This window comes from Oncorhynchus mykiss, chromosome 22, assembly GCF_057628025.1.
Source record: "Oncorhynchus mykiss isolate SJ-2025 chromosome 22, ASM5762802v1, whole genome shotgun sequence".
Classification (NCBI taxonomy): domain Eukaryota; kingdom Metazoa; phylum Chordata; class Actinopteri; order Salmoniformes; family Salmonidae; genus Oncorhynchus; species Oncorhynchus mykiss.
In genome coordinates this window covers 27,869,947-27,888,604 of record NC_143043.1, presented here as the reverse complement: position 1 = coordinate 27,888,604, position 18,658 = coordinate 27,869,947, and the positions used below count along the sequence as shown (strand labels likewise).

Sequence of the window (18,658 nt, the reverse complement as noted above, 5' to 3'; positions counted from 1 at the left end):
CCTCTATGGTAGCCTTTCTTTTTCTCCTAGCCCCTCATCAATATTCAACTCACAGACCGTGATTCAACCACTGCCTTGACAGGGTATAGTCCTGAGGAATACACTGTATTTATCACTGGATGATACATGTCAGTTGACAAATATATTTTCCCATTACAAAAACGTACCATACAAGGTCATATTAATTGACCATAGGCTAGTATGAATAATATAATATAATAATATATTCTATGCTTTTACAGTTTGGATAGGATCCATTTAATTTACTGGCCATGGAGCGAGAGAAAGGGATGTAGGCGCCAAACTCCTTTCTACTGCATTTGTGTGATGGCAAGCTGCCCTCTCCCCCATCCTGTTTCACGCGCACAGAGGTCTGGTGGCGGGCAGAAGGAAGGAACTCACGCCTCTAGTAAAATAGTATCTCACTCTCTCTCCGTCTCTCGATCTCACTCTCTCTCTCTCTCACCGCAGGTGGATGGCACACCACGTGGCCCTCTTGCGCTATCGAGTGTAATTATAACACATTGGCTTTGGGCTTTAAAATTACAAGCCTGCCCACGGATTGTTTCATCTTCTTCTTAAAATAATTTACCCCTTCAAATCCGTGAGTAGGCCTTTAGTTAAGACAGAATGCAGGTGTTACGGAGGCGCTTGTTGAACGGGAGGCACAAGGCGTGAAAAAGGCACTAGGACCGGGGAGATTTCCCTCTCAGGAGCGCAGGCTATGAGCATCGCATCCACATAGCGGGGCTGTGGAGGAAACCCCCCCATAGGATCTGGCAATACAGGATACTTGCGATTATATCCATACATTTATTTTCCAGTCTGTGGCGTGGTGCGGTTTAGCGGAGTGCACAGTCCTGCGTTTGGGATGGTTGGGCACACTCCAGAGAATTCCTGATCGAACCTCTTGGCGCAAAGCGAGCAGGCAGATTTCGGGGGGAGTTCAGTATGCTACGCTCTTCCATTGCCCCCCGTTCGTTTTGTAAATGCCATATTTGTTGCCTTTTATTTTGTAGTTGGTCATAATCATTTCGTTGTTTTTTTAAACTATAGAAACCCCATTTTCTTCGATCTCTAAGTCTCTCACCTAAATGCACGTCTGTTTATTGAGTGAGCTTGGCACTTTTTCATCCATCTGAGAACAGAAACAAGATCCACATCTTTCTCTTTGGATTAAACTGCCGTTTAAACCGCCGCGGCTATCGTCCGAATGGGTGATCTGCTTGAAATACAGTTCTTCTGTGGCACCCTGACACTCCATGGAAACATGTTCTCTCTGGCTGATCCCCGTCGCTGTGATGTCCAAAGCTTCCCCCACTGACTGACGGACGCTCGTGGATCATTTTGTAAAGCGATTTGAAGGTAAACCAATTCCCATTTGCTCTGTCTCTTGTCACAGCCTATACCGCTCCTGGCAGTTTGATAAAGTTGGTTGGCCCTTAATTACAATTCTACTTCTTTGATCGCTGCAACACATTGATCGGGTCTGTCATTGAGTCTAGTTTCCGATGGACGGGGGAATTATATATGAAGTTGCAGCAGTTATTCTGATTCTGAAAGCATTTCAGTCAATCACAGTGTATGAGGCGTAATATATTTATCCATATAGACGCGCACGGCGGTCTGTGACGGTCGTGACTGTGACGGACCGGGGAATGGCTGTGTGAAGTTAAGCACCTGCCGCTGTTGCAGCACAGACTCTGTAATTAGCAGGCTACACGGGTAAATGGGGTGAACTGGGTTGTTCAGAACGAACAGACAGATATTCAGACAGACAGACTGTGGAATAGGCTGAGGCTTTTTCTGGTGACTAACGTGATTTCACGTGTGTTGTTTTCTTAGAAAAGCTATTATACAATGCATGGCATCGTGTATGTGATTGGTAGGTTGCTATGGCTTATAGAAAGAAGAGCTCCAGTGTGGGGATGTTAAAGGACCTATAGAGATCCACTGCAGTGCAGTCTCACATATTGGCCCGCCGGCTTAGGGAAGCTCAGCGAGAGGATTTAGATAAAGGTGTAAACGAAGCGGCAGCTTTTCCCCTGTAGGTAAGCCATATGCTGAATCCTGGCTTTGGGTACTGTATACAAATGGGGCATGTTTCAGGCGATTACAAGCTTTTGTTTGTGTGTTTGTTTCACAAGAGCAATAACAACTTTTGTCAGTGGCATTTAGTCTCTCTCTCTCTCTACCTCTCTATCTCTCTCCACCTCTCTATCTCTCTCCACCTCTCTCTGTGTGAGCTTGTCTGTTTCAGTGTGTACCCGCGCGTGCATGCTAAGTATTTCTGCGTGCGTGTAAACGTGTGTGCGCGTGTGTGTATGTGTGGAGGGGGGGGGGGAGAGAGAGAGAGAGAGAGAGAGAGAGAGAGAGAGAGAGAGAGAGAGAGAGAGAGAGAGAGAGAGAGAGACTACAGTTGTTTCGCCGTTTACTGGCAATAAAAACGCATGGGCCAGGTTACTTACGCATTTTAATTGGATGGCAATATGCAGTTTACCGGGTGAATAGGCAATCAAGTATTAAAATGTGATATTTTACTGAGGTGACGCGATGCATCCCACTGGGCACAGACGTCAATTCAACGTCCATTCTACGTTGGTTCAACGTAATTTAATTGAAATGACGTAGACCCCATGTTGATTCAACCAGTGTGTGCCCAGTGGGATGACACACAATGCTAAAGTTCCGGTTGGAGGTTAGTTCATGACCGGTGTGGGGGTGATTCTGTGGTCGGGAATTTTTAAGATTGGGTGAGTTTTCTGCTCTCTGCTGCTGTCAAAAAAAAGAAGCCTATATGGTGGTTGTGTACAGCAGGCCGACACGAAGAGAAGTCCGTGTACACGCCGCTCTGTTGTTTCCCAACCTGCTTCCTACAGCGAGTCTCACCGTGGCTAATCGCAGTGTGGTTAAACTTGCGGCTGGGGAAAAACAGCGCAACCCCGGGGGGGGGGGACTGTTCGGACAGGAGACGTATGACGCAGAGATTAGGGTGGTTGATTGACGATGATCCTATTTCGGGAACTGCGTCTCAATTAGAATGAATAGGGAGCCTCATGACTGAATACCCAATGAATACATTGTAAAACCAAGTGTTTAGGATTTGAACACACAACTAAATACTTCTCTAACATATTTTAAATGCATCAAGACATTTAGAATTTCAATGAAAAAGTGTCACAGTGTTTAGATGGTAAACACAATAACATGTTTATTCGCTTTAACACTTTTTAAACACATTAACACATTTATTCAGCGTATCACTCTAACAAAGTGCTGTAAATGTACAGCAACACTTTAACAGTTAGCTACTCTAATTCTATATTACAGTTCAGTCAAAGATTTTTACAACTAAACCAAGATAGACCACAGCCCGTGTTTCAAATGCGTACAAATGAGTCACAGTGGGCAAAGCAAGCATGAAGGTGGGCAGAACCAAGCACAAGCTAGCGAGATTCTATTGGCACGTTCTAGCATGCGTGTAACATATTTCCGTTAGGGAACGCCTACTCTGTAGAGTGCGCGTGTGCAATAACTCAATTTTCCTTTTGCAATCCTTCTAAAAAACACAATTATAAAAAAACTTTGGCAAAGAGTTAAGTGTACAAAACTTAGTCAACTCTATTCGCAACATATTCTAGTTTTGAGAACAGAAAATTGTATTGAGATCAAATGTTCCACGATGAGAAAATTCGTCAAAATCCATCTGGTTCCATCTTCTCCCACTGCCGGCAACTGGGCTTCCTACTCACTACCATATTTGGTAGCGAGTGGAAACGCCCAGCAGCTGCATCACATTTGTACATCCGGTGAAATATCTGTCAAATTTTTCTGTGTTTCAGTACTGTAAAGAGCAATGCATTATGGGGGCTCAATAGCATTCTGCTACACCACTATAAAATTACAACAATTGCTGTACAGTAAAGCACTGTATTACCTGTTTCGCTGTATATTTACAGCAGCATACTGTGAGTTATGGTGCATTATGGGAAAGGTTGTGGGCAGTGAAATAATCTGGCTCATTAACATATTTAGAGGTGTGCCTTGTAAGACATATTTGTTGCACCCATTAGTGAGAATGCTGTACCCCTCAGAGTACAGTACCATACTGACTGGTGTGTTGGCAGTAATTTACTGTAAATCAGTAACATAGTGTATTTTTGGAATCTAAAAACCTTTTTCTGTAAATCTACAGTAATTTACTGTAATTCAGTACCATCCCTACAAAATACTGTACTGTAATTTTGGCGAGCCAAAAACATTTTGTGTGTGCATGGTATTGTTGTGGCTCATTAACACATTTTGCTGCGTGCCTTGTTAGTGGCAATATTTTTTGCACCTGTTACTGAAAATGCTGTACCAATTTAACTGATATGTGGTAGTAGTGCCCAAGCAATTTAACTGATATGTGTAGTAGTGCCCAAGCAATTTAACTGATATGTGTAGTAGTGCCCAAACAATTTAACTGATATGTGTAGTAGTGCCCAAGCAATTTAACTGATATGTGTAGTAGTGCCCAAGCAATTTAACTGATATGTGTAGTAGTGCCCAAGCAATTTAACTGATATGTGTAGTAGTGCCCAAGCAATTTAACTGATATGTGGTAGTAGTGCCCAAGCAATTTAACTGATATGTGTAGTAGTGCCCAAGCAATTTAACTGATATGTGTAGTAGTGCCCAAGCAATTTAACTGATATGTGTAGTAGTGCCCAAGCAATTTAACTGATATGTGTAGTAGTGCCCAAGCAATTTAACTGATATGTGGTAGTAGTGCCCAAGCAATTTAACTGATATGTGTAGTAGTGCCCATGCAATTTAACTGATATGTGTAGTAGTGCCCAAGCAATTTAACTGATATGTGTAGTAGTGCCCAAGCAATTTAACTGATATGTGTAGTAGTGCCCAAGCAATATAACTGATATGTGTAGTAGTGCCCAAACAATTTAATGTAGAAGTTTCAACTGAGGGGGCTAGCTCCTTTTGGCACCATCGTGGAGCCAGGCCCAAGGTAAAGTGTCAGGCATTTCTAACACCGATCTGAATAAAAAAAGCATGGAAAATCACATCAGTGTCTAATTACTAAATGCACTCTAAAACGGGATGATAGGAAAGAAAACAACTGTGTTGTTAGGGGATGTTCTTAGGAGATGTTCTTCTGCTGGAAACGGACTATCATGTATAATCTTTCATTCTAAATGCCTGTGTTTATGATGAGGACACTTATTGGCAAATCTACATTTTTCAGTTTAAAACACTGACGTTTTTGTTATAAACATGTCACATGTTTCATGGTTTTACAGTGTAGTCTACCGAGACTCGCCAGGCCTAACACTCCTCAGACACAAACCCCAGGAGGTATCGCTGTATTCATGTTTGTTTTGATGTTAATTTGGTTGGTTCATGTCGCGAGAGCGCTCTTTGAGGAGGAGTGCAGTGAATAAAATGAACATGATATACCATGTGGTGAGGACTTTAAACACAACATAATCAGTATTACAAGAAAGGGTTCAGCATGTTAGAACTCTAAATGTATTCAAGTATAGCCTAGGCTACGTCTTACTTTTCCAATAATATTTAGGATGCTCTCAGACTGCCAGTCGTGATGAATCCCATTCCGAAAAAGCCAGAGAATGTTAAGAAGATCAGACAGTGCTTCTAGTGAGTATGGTGGCCAGCTATACCCACCCGTTCATCTTAATGTGCCAGAGGCTCTCTCTCTGTCTCTCTCTCTCTCGCCTGTGTATGAATATTCATAATGCAGTAATATAGCTTAATCGAATTCCAAGGTGCAAATGCTGTGTAGTTTGTCAGTGGCTTGCGTTGCTGTAACGTGGTGCTGAAATGGACAGCTCCGTCTTGTTGGCTCGCGCTCTCAAAGGCATAGTGATACAGCAGGTAACAACAGGTCACACAGCAACGCACCAATGGAAAGACACACTCAGCCAATCATGAATTGCAGAGCTAGCCTACACCACACATGTGTCACTTTCTGTGGTGTGGCTTACAGCAGGCATAATAATATCTGTAAAGTGTATTGAGGTTTTTTCAAAATGAATACTTGCCAACTTAGACAATATAAATGATTTTTGAAGTAATATCAGGATAAACCTGTGTCTGTTATTTCATAGGCCTTCACTTTGTGTAGCAACTCTCCTCTCCTGTAGACCTAGGTGAGCCAATGCACATTTCCTCCAGCCTCCCGCCAGTGTCCTAATGAAGCACCATCTCTCCCGTGGGGCCAAGTACAGCCTTTTCCTGTTAATTCATTTTCCAACATCCCCTTCCCTGCATTAGCGGTTGATTGCTTTATACGGCTGCCTTTCTGTGTGTACTGGGGGCTGTTAAAAGCCATTTATCGGTCATCATGAAGTGGTCCTGTAGCATTTAAACACCCAGGTATTGCTGGGGACCACTGAGGTGGTGAAATGTATCAGTAACTTGGTGTGTCCGGAAAAGCAGTGCTGCAGGAACAGGGCTCGGTAACAAGGGGAACACGCTCATGGAAAGGCCTGGTTAGACTACAGAGCAGATTGGTGTTAATGTCTATCTGTCTGCTCACTGTTCCTTCCCCCAGGCTGCGCCACGCCTGCTAAAGCCACACAGATGGTCAACATGTTCCAAGGAATTGTTTAGGCCTTTAGCTACCTAAAAGCTAATAGCGTCAACATCCAGTTTTACCTCAGCCGTTGACACCTAGCTCGAAAGAGAGGAAAACCTCTCAGGAGCCTCGTTCTCTCTTCACTGGAACTCGCACACTTTGATGACAGGGGCGGTTTCATGTGTTGATGTTGCTGTTGACGTTTTTGATGTGAGTGTTACATTTGGCACGTTTTGATGCCATTGTTTTGATGGGTAGCATTTTCACGGGGCACCCGGGGACCCCTGTGAGGAGCTTGCCAGCTCTGCTCCTGCTGTGGAAGATTGATATTTGTAATTTAGGAGAAGCTGTCACACAGCACTCACCAGACGGAAACTGCCAAGGAGGCGCTCAGTCGATTAAATGCGTTTTGTTTAGAAATAATTATTCTGATGTGAGGGAGATGCTGGGTGGTCATAGGAGGGCATGACGAGGACTATGTTTAAATCACACTCACACACACAGAGGTGACTGTGGAGGGCATGTTAGGGGTGATATTATGTCATCTGTCATGGCTCTATAATCTCTGATGAGCCCTCAGATCATCACAGTAGGGTTTTCTGCACAGATGGATTAAAGGTCAAAGCTGAGAGAGAGAGAGAGAACCTTCTATGCCATCAAAAGGAAGATAAAATTCGACATACCAATTAGGATCTGGATAAAAAATACTTGAATCAGTTATAGAACCCATTGCCCTTTATGGTTGTGAGGTCTGGGGTCCGCTCACCAACCAAGAATTCACAAAATGTGACAAAAAATAAGACACTGCATGCAGAATTCTGCAAAATGATCCTCCATGTACAAAGTAATACACCAAATAATGCATGCAGAGCAGAATTAGACCGATACTGAATTAGACAGAAACTGAAGATCTTGTACAACGCTGTGTACTACTCCCTTCACAGAACAGCGCAAACTGTCTCTAACCAGAATAGAAAGAGGAGTGGGAGGCCCCGGTGCACAACTGTGCAAGAGGACAAGTACATTAGTGTGTAGTTTGAGAAACAGACGCCTCACAAGTCCTCAACTGGCAGCTTCATTAAATCGAGAGAGAGAGACAGAGACTCCATAACCTCCGGCAGTGTGTGTGCCTTCACCCCAACCCCTATGGTCTCAATATTGTCCATCATTGCACAATTGGTATTTACTTCCTCTAGAAGCCGTGCTTCAAATGACCATCTCCTCCTCATCATATTGATTGTCAATAAAAGTACAATAGGCCAGAAGGTGAGAACACTGTTTGATTGACTGGAGCAAGACAGATAAATCCTGGTTCACCTTGTAGATTGGGGCTCTGTCTGGCATGTAGTAACTGTAGTTAGGAGACTGAGAGTATACTTAAAACATGGAGGAACACATCCTTTTGAGTGTCTCCAATGGTGTCTGTTCTATTCAAGCTGACACTTCTGCCACATAATGATATATTGTTACATCATTTGTATGGTATTTTTCTGTCCTCCATTCTCCCATCTTCTCTCGGCTCTTTGCTCATTTCCCATTCCTCTTCCCCTCTTTCTCCCTCCCCTTCTCTTCTCTCTGTCAATCTTGCTCTCTCTCCCTGTATGGCTCCCTTCTCTCATCTCTTTGCTCTCTCCTCTCTCTTTCCTTAGCGCTCCCTCTCCCTCAACCCTCCTCTCTCTCTCTCCCCCAATCCTCCTCTCTCTTTCCTTTGCACTCCCTCTCCCTCAACCCTCCTCTCTCTCTCTCCCCCAATCCTCCGCTCTCTTTCCTTTGCGCTCCCTCTCCCCCAATCCTCCTCTCTCTTTCCTTTGCGCTCCCTCTCCCCCAATCCTCCTCTCTCTTTCCTTAGCGCTCCCTCTCCCTCAACCCTCCTCTCTCTCTCTCCCCCAAGCCTCCTCTCTCTTTCCTTAGCGCTCCCTCTCCCTCAACCCTCCTCTCTCTCTCTCCCCCAATCCTCCTCTCTCTTTCCTTAGCGCTCCCTCTCCCCCAATCCTCCTCTCTCTTTCCTTTGCGCTCACTCTCCCCCAATCCTCCTCTCTCTTTCCTTAGCGCTCCCTCTCCCTCAACCCTCCTCTCTCTCTCTCCCCCAAGCCTCCTCTCTCTTTCCTTAGCGCTCCCTCTCCCTCAACCCTCCTCTCTCTCTCTCCCCCAATCCTCCTCTCTTTCCTTTGCGCTCCCTCTCCCTCAACCCTCCTCTCTCTCTCTCCCCCAATCCTCCGCTCTCTTTCCTTTGTGCTCCCTCTCCCCCAATCCTCCTCTCTCTTTCCTTTGCGCTCCCTCTACCCCAATCCTCCTCTCTCTTTCCTTAGCGCTCCCTCTCCCCCAATCCTCCTCTCTCTTTCCCAATCGTCCCCTCTTTTTCCTTTGTGCCTTCTACCCCACTCGTCCTCTCTCATTCCTTTGTGCCCTCTACCCCACTCGTCCTCTTTCATTCCTTTGCACTCTTTCCCCCACTCCTCATCTCTCATCTCTTTGTGCTCTCTCCCCCACAGCTCCTCTCTCATCTCTCTTCTCTCTCTCTCTCTTTCTCTCATTCTCTCTGTCTTGCTCTCTCTCGATCTCTCTGTCTGTCTTTCCCACTCCTCCCCATCTCTCTCTAGCTCCTCAGATGTTCTGGTGTGAATACTGATGGCTGAGCCCAGCTCTACTGATACCCCCCCCCCCCCCCCCCCCGATAACCCAGCTGACAATGTCACTCTCAGACACACAGAGGGAGACATCTCTTCCCCTGTATCCAGCCTCCCACTCTCTCTTTCTGCTACCATTTTCTACTTTCTCTTTAACACACACACACACATACACACACACACACACACACACACACACACACACACACACACTCTCTCTCTCTCTCTCTCTCTCAGATATCTCTATCTCTCTCTCAGATATCTCTATCTCCGATATCTTGCTCTCTCTCTCAGATATCTCTATCTCAGATATCTCGCTCTCTCTCTCAGATATCTCGCTCTCTCTCTCTCAAATATCCCTCTCTCAAATATCTCTCTCTCTATCTCTCTCTCAGATGGCTTTATTGGCATGGAATGTGTTACACACATACATTGCCAAAGAAAACATATACACACATCAAATCAATGACAGATAATAATAAGAAAAATAATAATACTCAATGAGTAGTAACAATTAACAGGACACGACAGTAAGAAATGAATGAGGACAATAAAAGATAGCAAAGCTATTGTTGTAGTTAGTCGTTCCACTGGCTGTCCCTACGGATATGGCAGGAAGCTACATATTTTGCAGCTAATATAGCACAAAGGGGTTTCTGTCGCTCTCTCTCTCTCTCTCTGTGTGTGATAGTCTTGCTGACAGCTGTCAGCATATTAAACAAATCAAAGCCAGGCCAATCAAACTAAGCCTCAACCAGTCAGTCAGCCTCAAACCCAAACACATTCACTCCAGTGTAGTTTTTTCCACTAACCCACAGTTAGGTAGTAGAGGTTAAGGGTGAGAAGAGGGAATAAGGAAATTACAGTTGGTACGGGTTAGAGGAGGATGAGGAGAGGGTTTAGGAGTCAATGAGTGGGTACAGCGGTGAGGAGAAGGCAGTAGGTTGTGAGGAGAAGGGGTGAGAGAGAGAAGAGGAGATACTATGTAGATAGGGGATGAGAGGAGATACTGTATAGATAGATAGGGGATGAGAGCAGATACTGTATAGATGGATAGGGGATGAGAGGAGATTATGTAGATATGAGATACTGTATAGATAGGGGATGAGAGGAGATACTGTATAGATAGAGAGGAGATACTGCATAGATAGGGGATGAGAGGAGATACTGTATAGATAGGGGATGAGAGGAGATACTGTATAGATAGATAGGGGATGAGAGGAGATACTGTAGATATGAGATACTGTATAGATAGGGGATGAGATGAGATACTGTATAGATAGATAGGGGATGAGAGGAGATACTGTAGATATGTAGATTTGAGATACTGTATAGATAGATAGGGGATGAGAGGAGATACTGTATAGATAGATAGGGGATGAGAGGAGATACTGTAGATATGTAGATTTGAGATACTGTATAGATAGATGGGGGATGAGAGGATATACTGTATAGATAGATAGGGGATGAGAGGAGATTATGTAGATATGAGATACTGTATAGATAGAGAGGAGATACTGTATATATAGATAGGGGATGAGAGGAGATACTGTATAGATAGATAGGGGATGAGATGAGATACTGTATAGATGGAGATACTGTAGATATGTAGATATGAGATACTGTATAGATAGATAGGGGATGAGAGGAGATACTGTATAGATAGATAGGGGATGAGAGGATATACTGTAGATATGAGATACTGTATAGATAGATAGGGGATGAGAGGAGATACTGTATAGATAGATAGGGGATGAGAGGAGATACTGTATAGATAGATAGGGGATGAGAGGAGATACTGTATAGATAGATAGGGGATGAGAGGATATACTGTATAGACAGATAGGGGATGAGAGGAGATTATGTAGATATGAGATACTGTATAGATAGATAGGGGATGAGAGGAGATACTGTATAGATAGATAGGGGATGAGAGGAGATGCTGTATAGATAGATAGGGGATGAGAGGAGATACTGTATATATAGATAGGGGATGAGAGGAGATACTGTATAGATAGATAGGGGATGAGAGGAGATACTGTATAGATAGATAGGGGATGAGAGGAGATTATGTAGATATGAGATACTGTATAGATAGATAGGGGATGAGAGGAGATACTGTATAGATAGATAGGGGATGAGAGGAGATTATGTAGATATGAGATACTGTATAGATAGATAGGGCATGAGATGAGATACTGTATAGATAGATAGGGGAGGAGAGGAGATACTGTATAGATAGATAGGGGAGGAGAGGAGATACTGTATAGATAGATAGGGGATGAAAGAGAATGGTGGTATTAGAGCTTGTTTTCATTTGCCAGTTTCATAGCAACACATAAAGAAGGCCTTTTATTAGCTCTACTGGCTACAGCTCTCTCTCTCTCTCCCTCACACACACACACACACAGGGCTGATGCTAACGCTAAGAGAATGTCAAGTGCTTATCTGGCAGGAGGAGCGGTGGTTTCAACCCTCCCCGGAGCTCAGCTAAGTGAGGGTGACTGCTGCTCCTATCAGGGGAGAGAATGTGTCGACTTTATGTGTGTTATTTCTCCCATGATCACGTCTCTGCTCCAAAACAACCCGGCCCCTATCACATCTCCACTGTTATCCTCATTAGGTTTCTCTATGCTGTGCCTGCCAGATGCCGCTAGCCTTGTCATAACACACAGACTCAACACCATACCAGTTGTAATGGAATCATTTCCCCAACTGTCACTATGGGTTGTTGATGGCTGGAATCTTTGACAATTTTAGGGCCTTCCACTGACACCGCATGGTATAGAGGTCCTGTATGGCAGGGAGCTCAGCCCCAGTGATGTACTTGGCCGTATGCACTACCCTCTGTTGCACCTTGCGGTCAGATGGCAAGCAGTTGCCATACCAGGCGATGATGCAGCCAGTCAAGATGCTCTCAATGGTGCAGCTGTAGAACTTTCTGAAGATCTCCTGAGGGGGAGAGGCGTTGTTGTGCCCTCTTCTCAACTGTGTTGGTGCGTTTGAACCATCATAGATCCTTAGTGATGTGGACACTGAGGAACTTGAAGTTCTCGACTCGCTCCACTACAGCCCCATTGATGTGAATGGGGGTGTGCTCGGCCCTCCCTTTCCTGTAGCCACGATCAGATCCTTTGTCATGCCGAGGTTGAGGGAGGGGTTGTTGTCCTTGCACCATACTCATCGTCATCGGTAATCAGGCCTACCGCTGTTGTGTTGTCGGTAAACTTAAGGATGGTGTTGGAACCACACAGTCGGGGGTGAACAGGGACTACAGGAGGGGACTAAGCACATACCCCTGAGAGGCCCCCGTGTTGAGGGTCAGCATGGTAGATGTGTTGTTGCCTACCCTTACCAACTGGGGGCGGCCCGTCAAGAACTCCAGGATCCAGTTTCAGAGGGAGGTGTTAACTCTACCCACACACTCACTGGACTCTACCTACACACTCACTGGACTCTACCCTCACACTCACTGGACTCTACCCTCACACTCACTGGACTCTACCCTCACACTCACTGGACTCTACCCTCACACTCACTGGACTCTACCCTCACACTCACTGGACTCTACCCTCACACTCACTGGACTCTACCCTCACACTCACTGGACTCTACCCTCACACTCACTGGACTCTACCCTCACACTCACTGGACTCTACCCTCACACTCACTGGACTCTACCCACACACTCACTGGACTCTACCCACACAGTCACTGGACTCTACCCACACACTCACTGGACTCTACCCACACACTCACTGGACTCTACCCACACACTCACACATACTACACCCCAACACACACACAAAGTCACACTACATACGCTCACACCAACTGAACACGCACATATGCATATTGTCGCCACACACACACAAACTCACACATAGACACACTTTCAGACACAATCCCGGGGGAGACAGTCCCAGGGGAGCTGTAGCTCAGTAGCTCAGTTGGAAGAGCATGGCCTTTGCTACAGCAGAATTGTGGGTTTGATTCCTCTTACCACCCATATGTATGTGTGCATGACTGTAAGTCACTTTGGATGAAACCGTCTGCTAAATGGCATATATATATATATATATATATATATATATATATATATATATATATATATATATATATATATATATATATATATATATATATATATATATATATATATGTATGTATGTACAAACGCACGCACAAGGTATTATCGGTTGCATTTTCATCGCTTTTGATTTTCCTTGCCCTGAGCTGTCATCTTGTCAGTGAAAACTCCACTCAAATATGCAGCACTGCTCTACGAAAAAGAGCAGGGGAGAGAGAGAGCTGTCTGACTCTCATCTCCAGCCATCGTTCCCTAAAGCGAAACTATGTGCTCCGTTGTTTTGTCAGCTGCAGTGGTCCGTGTCACGGGGAAATGAGTCCCCCAGGAGAGGGGGACCGTCATAAACGATGCGCCTCTGTGCAGCATGAGCCTCTGATGTGGGGTGGCAGAGAGTCTTCCTGGATGCTGGTCTGTCTCAGTGCAATATTATTAAGAGAAGGCACTTGGATGTTAGTTGATGGCTGCCTCATCAGAGTGTGTTTTATGATTGGTGAACAGTAGTGTGTCTATATAGTGCATCAATACACCTCAGTGACAGGCGTCATATCATGTAGGATATCTTCTTCGATATGGATCTTTTGAAACGGCTGTCAGTAGTGCATCTTTATGGAGACCTTTCAACCATACTGTGTCTGTGTGTGCTTGTGTAACCCCATTATGTAGCTAGGTGAGATTTGAGTGCTTTCTTGGCTCTAGTATCTATTTATTTGTGTTTGTGTGTAGATGTGATATTTGTGAATGGGAATCTCTCCAAGTGCATATGGAACCTTCAGTGATTGTGTCTCTCGTGTTCTGCTCTACCACACAGGTTGAGTCAGCGTGCCTGCATCATGTGGTGTGTGTGTGTCTGTTTGTGTGAGTGTGTGTGTGTGTGTGTGCCCTCCTCAAACACAGGCCCAGCCCTGTTCTTGGCTCTGGCAATGTTCTGGCTGTCTTCCTAGCCCTGCAGCTCCCCCCATCCATCCCTCTCTCTTTTCCATCCCTTTCCTATCCCTCCAGCCCCCTTCCCTTCCCTCCATCCTCCTGCTCTTCTCCCAGCCCTACCTGTCCTCTGATACCCTGGAAGAGATGTGACCTACTTTTTGTGTGTATTTACTGACATGTACTGACTGTGTAACTGATAGATACACACACACACACACACACTACATGTTTTTAAATGTAAATTGTAAAGTGTTTTGTCTGTAATGTATGTTTCGTTATGTGTCGGACCCCAGTAAGACTAGCTGTTGCCACTGGCGCCGGTTAATGGGGATCCTAATACAAACGAATAAATGAAAAGAGAAAGGTGGCTCATTCTGCAGACTCAGTGTGAGAGGCAGTTTTGTTTTCATTCCTGTGTACGTGTGTCTTTAAATGGGTTGCTGTTGTTTTGCCTGAGCATGAGGGTAGGCCTACTGTACATCTTATGAACAACAAGGATAACCATTTTCAGTACCCCCACTCTATCCCTTCGCTTCTCCATCCTGCTATGGAGAAACCATCCCATCTCACCCTTAATACTGTTTCTGTGAAGCTAAAGCCTGTAATAAGATACCATCTGAGAGGCCTGCTCCCCACCTGGGGCTATTCTTCTCTCTGAGACCCAGGGCAGAGATAATGTACTGTAGACAAGAGAAAGACATGCTAGAATACAATCAATGTTCCCCAGGATTGTGTGTGTGCGTGTGGTTGTGTGTATTTGGGGAGATGCTTTGTTTTGTGCTTCACTATGGCTGTGGAGGGCAGCAGTAAGGGGCTATAAGGGGGTAGGTACCGTAGACATGAAGGTGGGGAATGGAGAGCTACAGAGCTGGAGCTTGATTGGTCTGGGGACTTAGTTGAATGGGCATTGGTTTCAGACAAACAAGAGGGGTTGGAGGAGTAAGAGTCTCAGGAGCACAGACAGATGGAAACAGGGTTACTGGGATTAGGGGGCTACTGAGGGAGGGATGGAGGTATGGGGAGATATGTGGTGGGACATTGGGGAGAGAGAGAGAGCTAATGAGGATAAGCCATGTTAAATTAAACCTCTCTCCCTTCTTCCCTCCCTCCCCAGTGACTACTGTGTGTTCTATCTTAGGACCCTCCCATTCAATAAGGCTCTTTATTTGTGTGTGTGTGTTTGTGCCTGTGTGCGTTCATGTGTGTCTGTGTTTCTGGAATCTGAGAAGTGGGCGGGGTGAGCATATGGGCAGTGAGAGTTCTTATTGGTTAGTTAAAAGATGAAACAACATGACTTCTCTGGTTGGCCAGTTATTGTTCCAGAACACAAACGTGTTGTTCTGAGTGGTCAGAGGTTGTTCTTTAAAAGCGTTGCTCTGCTCTGACTGGACAGAGAGAATTCCGCAACCAACACTTTCTCTGGTCTCCTTTTGGGCAGCTGGAGAGAATCCTTTTGCACAGAACCATACTTTAACAATATTAGCAGTGACCTTGCTCTGGTAAGTGTGTGTGTGTGTGTGTGTGTGTGTGTGTGTGTGTGTGTGTGTGTGTGTGTGTGTGTGTTGATGCCTGTGTGCTCATAACTTAAAAAATGTTGCCTGATATGCATAACCATGGTACCTACAGATGTAGGATCTTAATTCAACCTATGTCAGAGCGAAGAAGTCCTGCAGCAACCTGATTTGAATGTTTAGTCCATTATATTGATTGATAGGTGGTTAGGCTATCAGCTGGCCAAAAGTAGGCTACAAGAAGTTCAATACTGTTAATATGTGTGTTAGTGCAGGTTTTCAGTGAATTTATGTAAATCACAAAGCTCATCCGCAATTCCTGCAGGAAAAGTCTCAGCAACAAGAGAGATAACAAAATGAAGTGCCTACATCTGTATTGAAATAGAAGATGGGGGAAATGGTCAAAACAAAAAATAATAAGAATAAGACAGATGAATCTCTTATCACCATCTCCTATACCCCCACCTCAACCTGCCCTCTCCAGTCTGCTCCAGCCAGCCCTGCCGTTATCTGCCAGGCTGCCCTCAGTCAAGCGGAGAATGGCTTTTTAAACAGGCAGGACTCTAGGGACCTGAGCAGAGGGCTATTATTGGCCTCATTTAGGACCCATCGTCGGGACGATGGCTCTTCCAGATAGGGACTGGTATTGCCACCATCCCCGCTAAGAAATACTAAGCCTAGCATTGCTCTTTATTTCAGGGACTTGTGTGGGCTTTTTTGTTCTTGGTAGTATAGGCTCACAACTGCAGGACACACACAGATCCTCTCTGACAGTTTGGATGGTTGACGACCAAGCTTAAACTTCTCTCTCTCTCTCTCTCTCTCTCTCTTTGAGGGATTATAATGTTTAGCAGGGTTGTGTGTGTTGTGGGCTGTGGTTGATCTTATGTCTTCATGGAATCATTATGTAGATGAGGATTACAGTGGTGATGATACAGTAAGCAGAGCAGGGTGAGCTGACATGCCATCCTACAATACTGTGGGAGACCAGTTCTGAAGACGATAGGGATTGGAACAGGATCACCCCTCACACACACACACACAGACACACACACACACGCACTCTACTGAAAATGAAGGCTCTTCCCATGTTAGTCCTGACTAATGCTGGGTTATGTCAGTGTGGTGCTGGACATGATAAGTGACACACAAATGTCCTGTGATTGAACATGCGTCTCCTCAGATTGAAGCACTTTGCCTCTGACTGTGAGACAATGAATACCCTAGGGCTCAATTCACTGTGACTGTGGCTTCGCCTTCTGCTCACTGAGAGATGCATAGAAGCATTCTTTAGCAGTTGTGCTTGAAAATGGCAACAGTAGGGCAATAGTTGTTCAGTGTGAAAAAGTAGCTTCAATGATACATTTGTTTTGGAACACAGGGTGTTGAGGTTGTGTGCTAATGGTTGAGGTAGGACATGGTCACTGCTTCTTATTTATCAGCTTTAATATTGCAGAGATATTTTAGGTTCTATCAATTTGCATCATTTCTAATCCCATACCCTACCGCCCATACCGGCCCTACACTAATCTGCGCAAACTAACGGACAACAATACTTCTACTGCTGTTTAAAGCTATTTCACTCACATCTACGGTATCTATAGTGAAATAATTATACATATATTCCTAATTTATTCTTTCTTCAACAGCTGGATTTTCACCCACAGCGGCCAATCCACCATTCATTCTGATCTTAACTCACAACACTCCGATGTCCACAGATTAAGACATCTTTCCCAGTATAATGTCATTTTGCTATTTCCTCTTGCAATACATCCCTCCATTTTACTATGCTGTCTTCCGAGGGTCTTGAACCTCCCTATTTGTAACATTTCTACCGATATACTTTACCCAAGAGTGGTAATGATATTTCCCCTTGACTGAAGTCACTGCTTCTTTACTCAAGACCACATTGACCGTAACCATGAGAGCAGGGTTACACTTAGTCATTCTCAGGCACCAGACAATGAACACAGACAACTGGAGAACCCTGTGTGTTTGAGTGTGTGTGTTTGGGCGGGTAAGGAGGGGGTTGGCTGTGAATCTCTGGGTAATTAATCACAGTCAGCAGGGAGTTGTATGGTGGGAATTAAACGTAGCATCCCTTCCTCACCTCACTGCCCCGGCCCTCGTTAACCCTGACCACCTGCGGTCCCCCTCTGGATATTAACTAAGACCACCCACGGTCAACCACGGTCAGGACCATTAGCCTCGTTGCCCCTGTGGTCTTTATACAGCTTTATACATCATCAGCGTCTCCCATCAGTACTGAGGAATAATATACACAGACACACTGGAATAACACACATACTGGGAGGACTACACTCCAGACACACTGGAATAACACACATACTGGGAGGACTACACTCCAGACACACTGAAATAACACACATACTGGGAGGACTACACTCCAGACACACTGGAATAACACACATACTGGGAGGACTACACTCCAGACACACTGAAATAACACACATACTGGGAGGACTACACTCCAGACACACTGAAATAACACACATACTGGTAGGACTACACTCCAGACACACTGGAATAACACACATACTGGTAGGACGACACTCCAGACACACTGGAATAACACACATACTGGGAGGACTACACTCCAGACACACTGGAATAACACACATACTGGGAGGACTACACTCCAGACACACAGTCAGCATTTTTTTTTGAAAGGGAGAGAGATGCTTGTGTTAGTGGTAAATAATGCTGACATTTCTGCATTAGTCCATCTCCCCCCTCTCTTTCTCTCCTCGCCTATCTCTCTCTTTCTCTCCCCCCTCTCTCTCGCTCTCTCTAGCTCTCTCTCTAGCTCTCTCTCTAGCTCTCTCTCTAGCTCTCTCTCTAGCTCTCTCTCTCCCCCTCTCTCTCCCCCTCTCTCTCTCTCTCT

At 45.0% G+C, this 18,658-nt stretch overlaps 1 protein-coding gene across 5 annotated transcripts in view; it reads left to right on the top strand.

Annotated features, from left to right (window-relative positions):
* Window positions 1–367: 367 nt before the first annotated feature.
* LOC110502069 (interleukin-1 receptor accessory protein-like 1) overlaps window positions 368–18,658 on the top strand; it is a 396,352-nt gene continuing 378,061 nt past the window's right edge. For all 5 annotated transcript variants that reach the window (XM_036958963.2, XM_036958961.2, XM_036958962.2 and 2 more), the window contains exon 1: window positions 368–1,365. The gene's annotated coding sequence lies outside the window, so the exon portion shown is untranslated. The remainder of the gene's footprint in view (window positions 1,366–18,658) is intronic.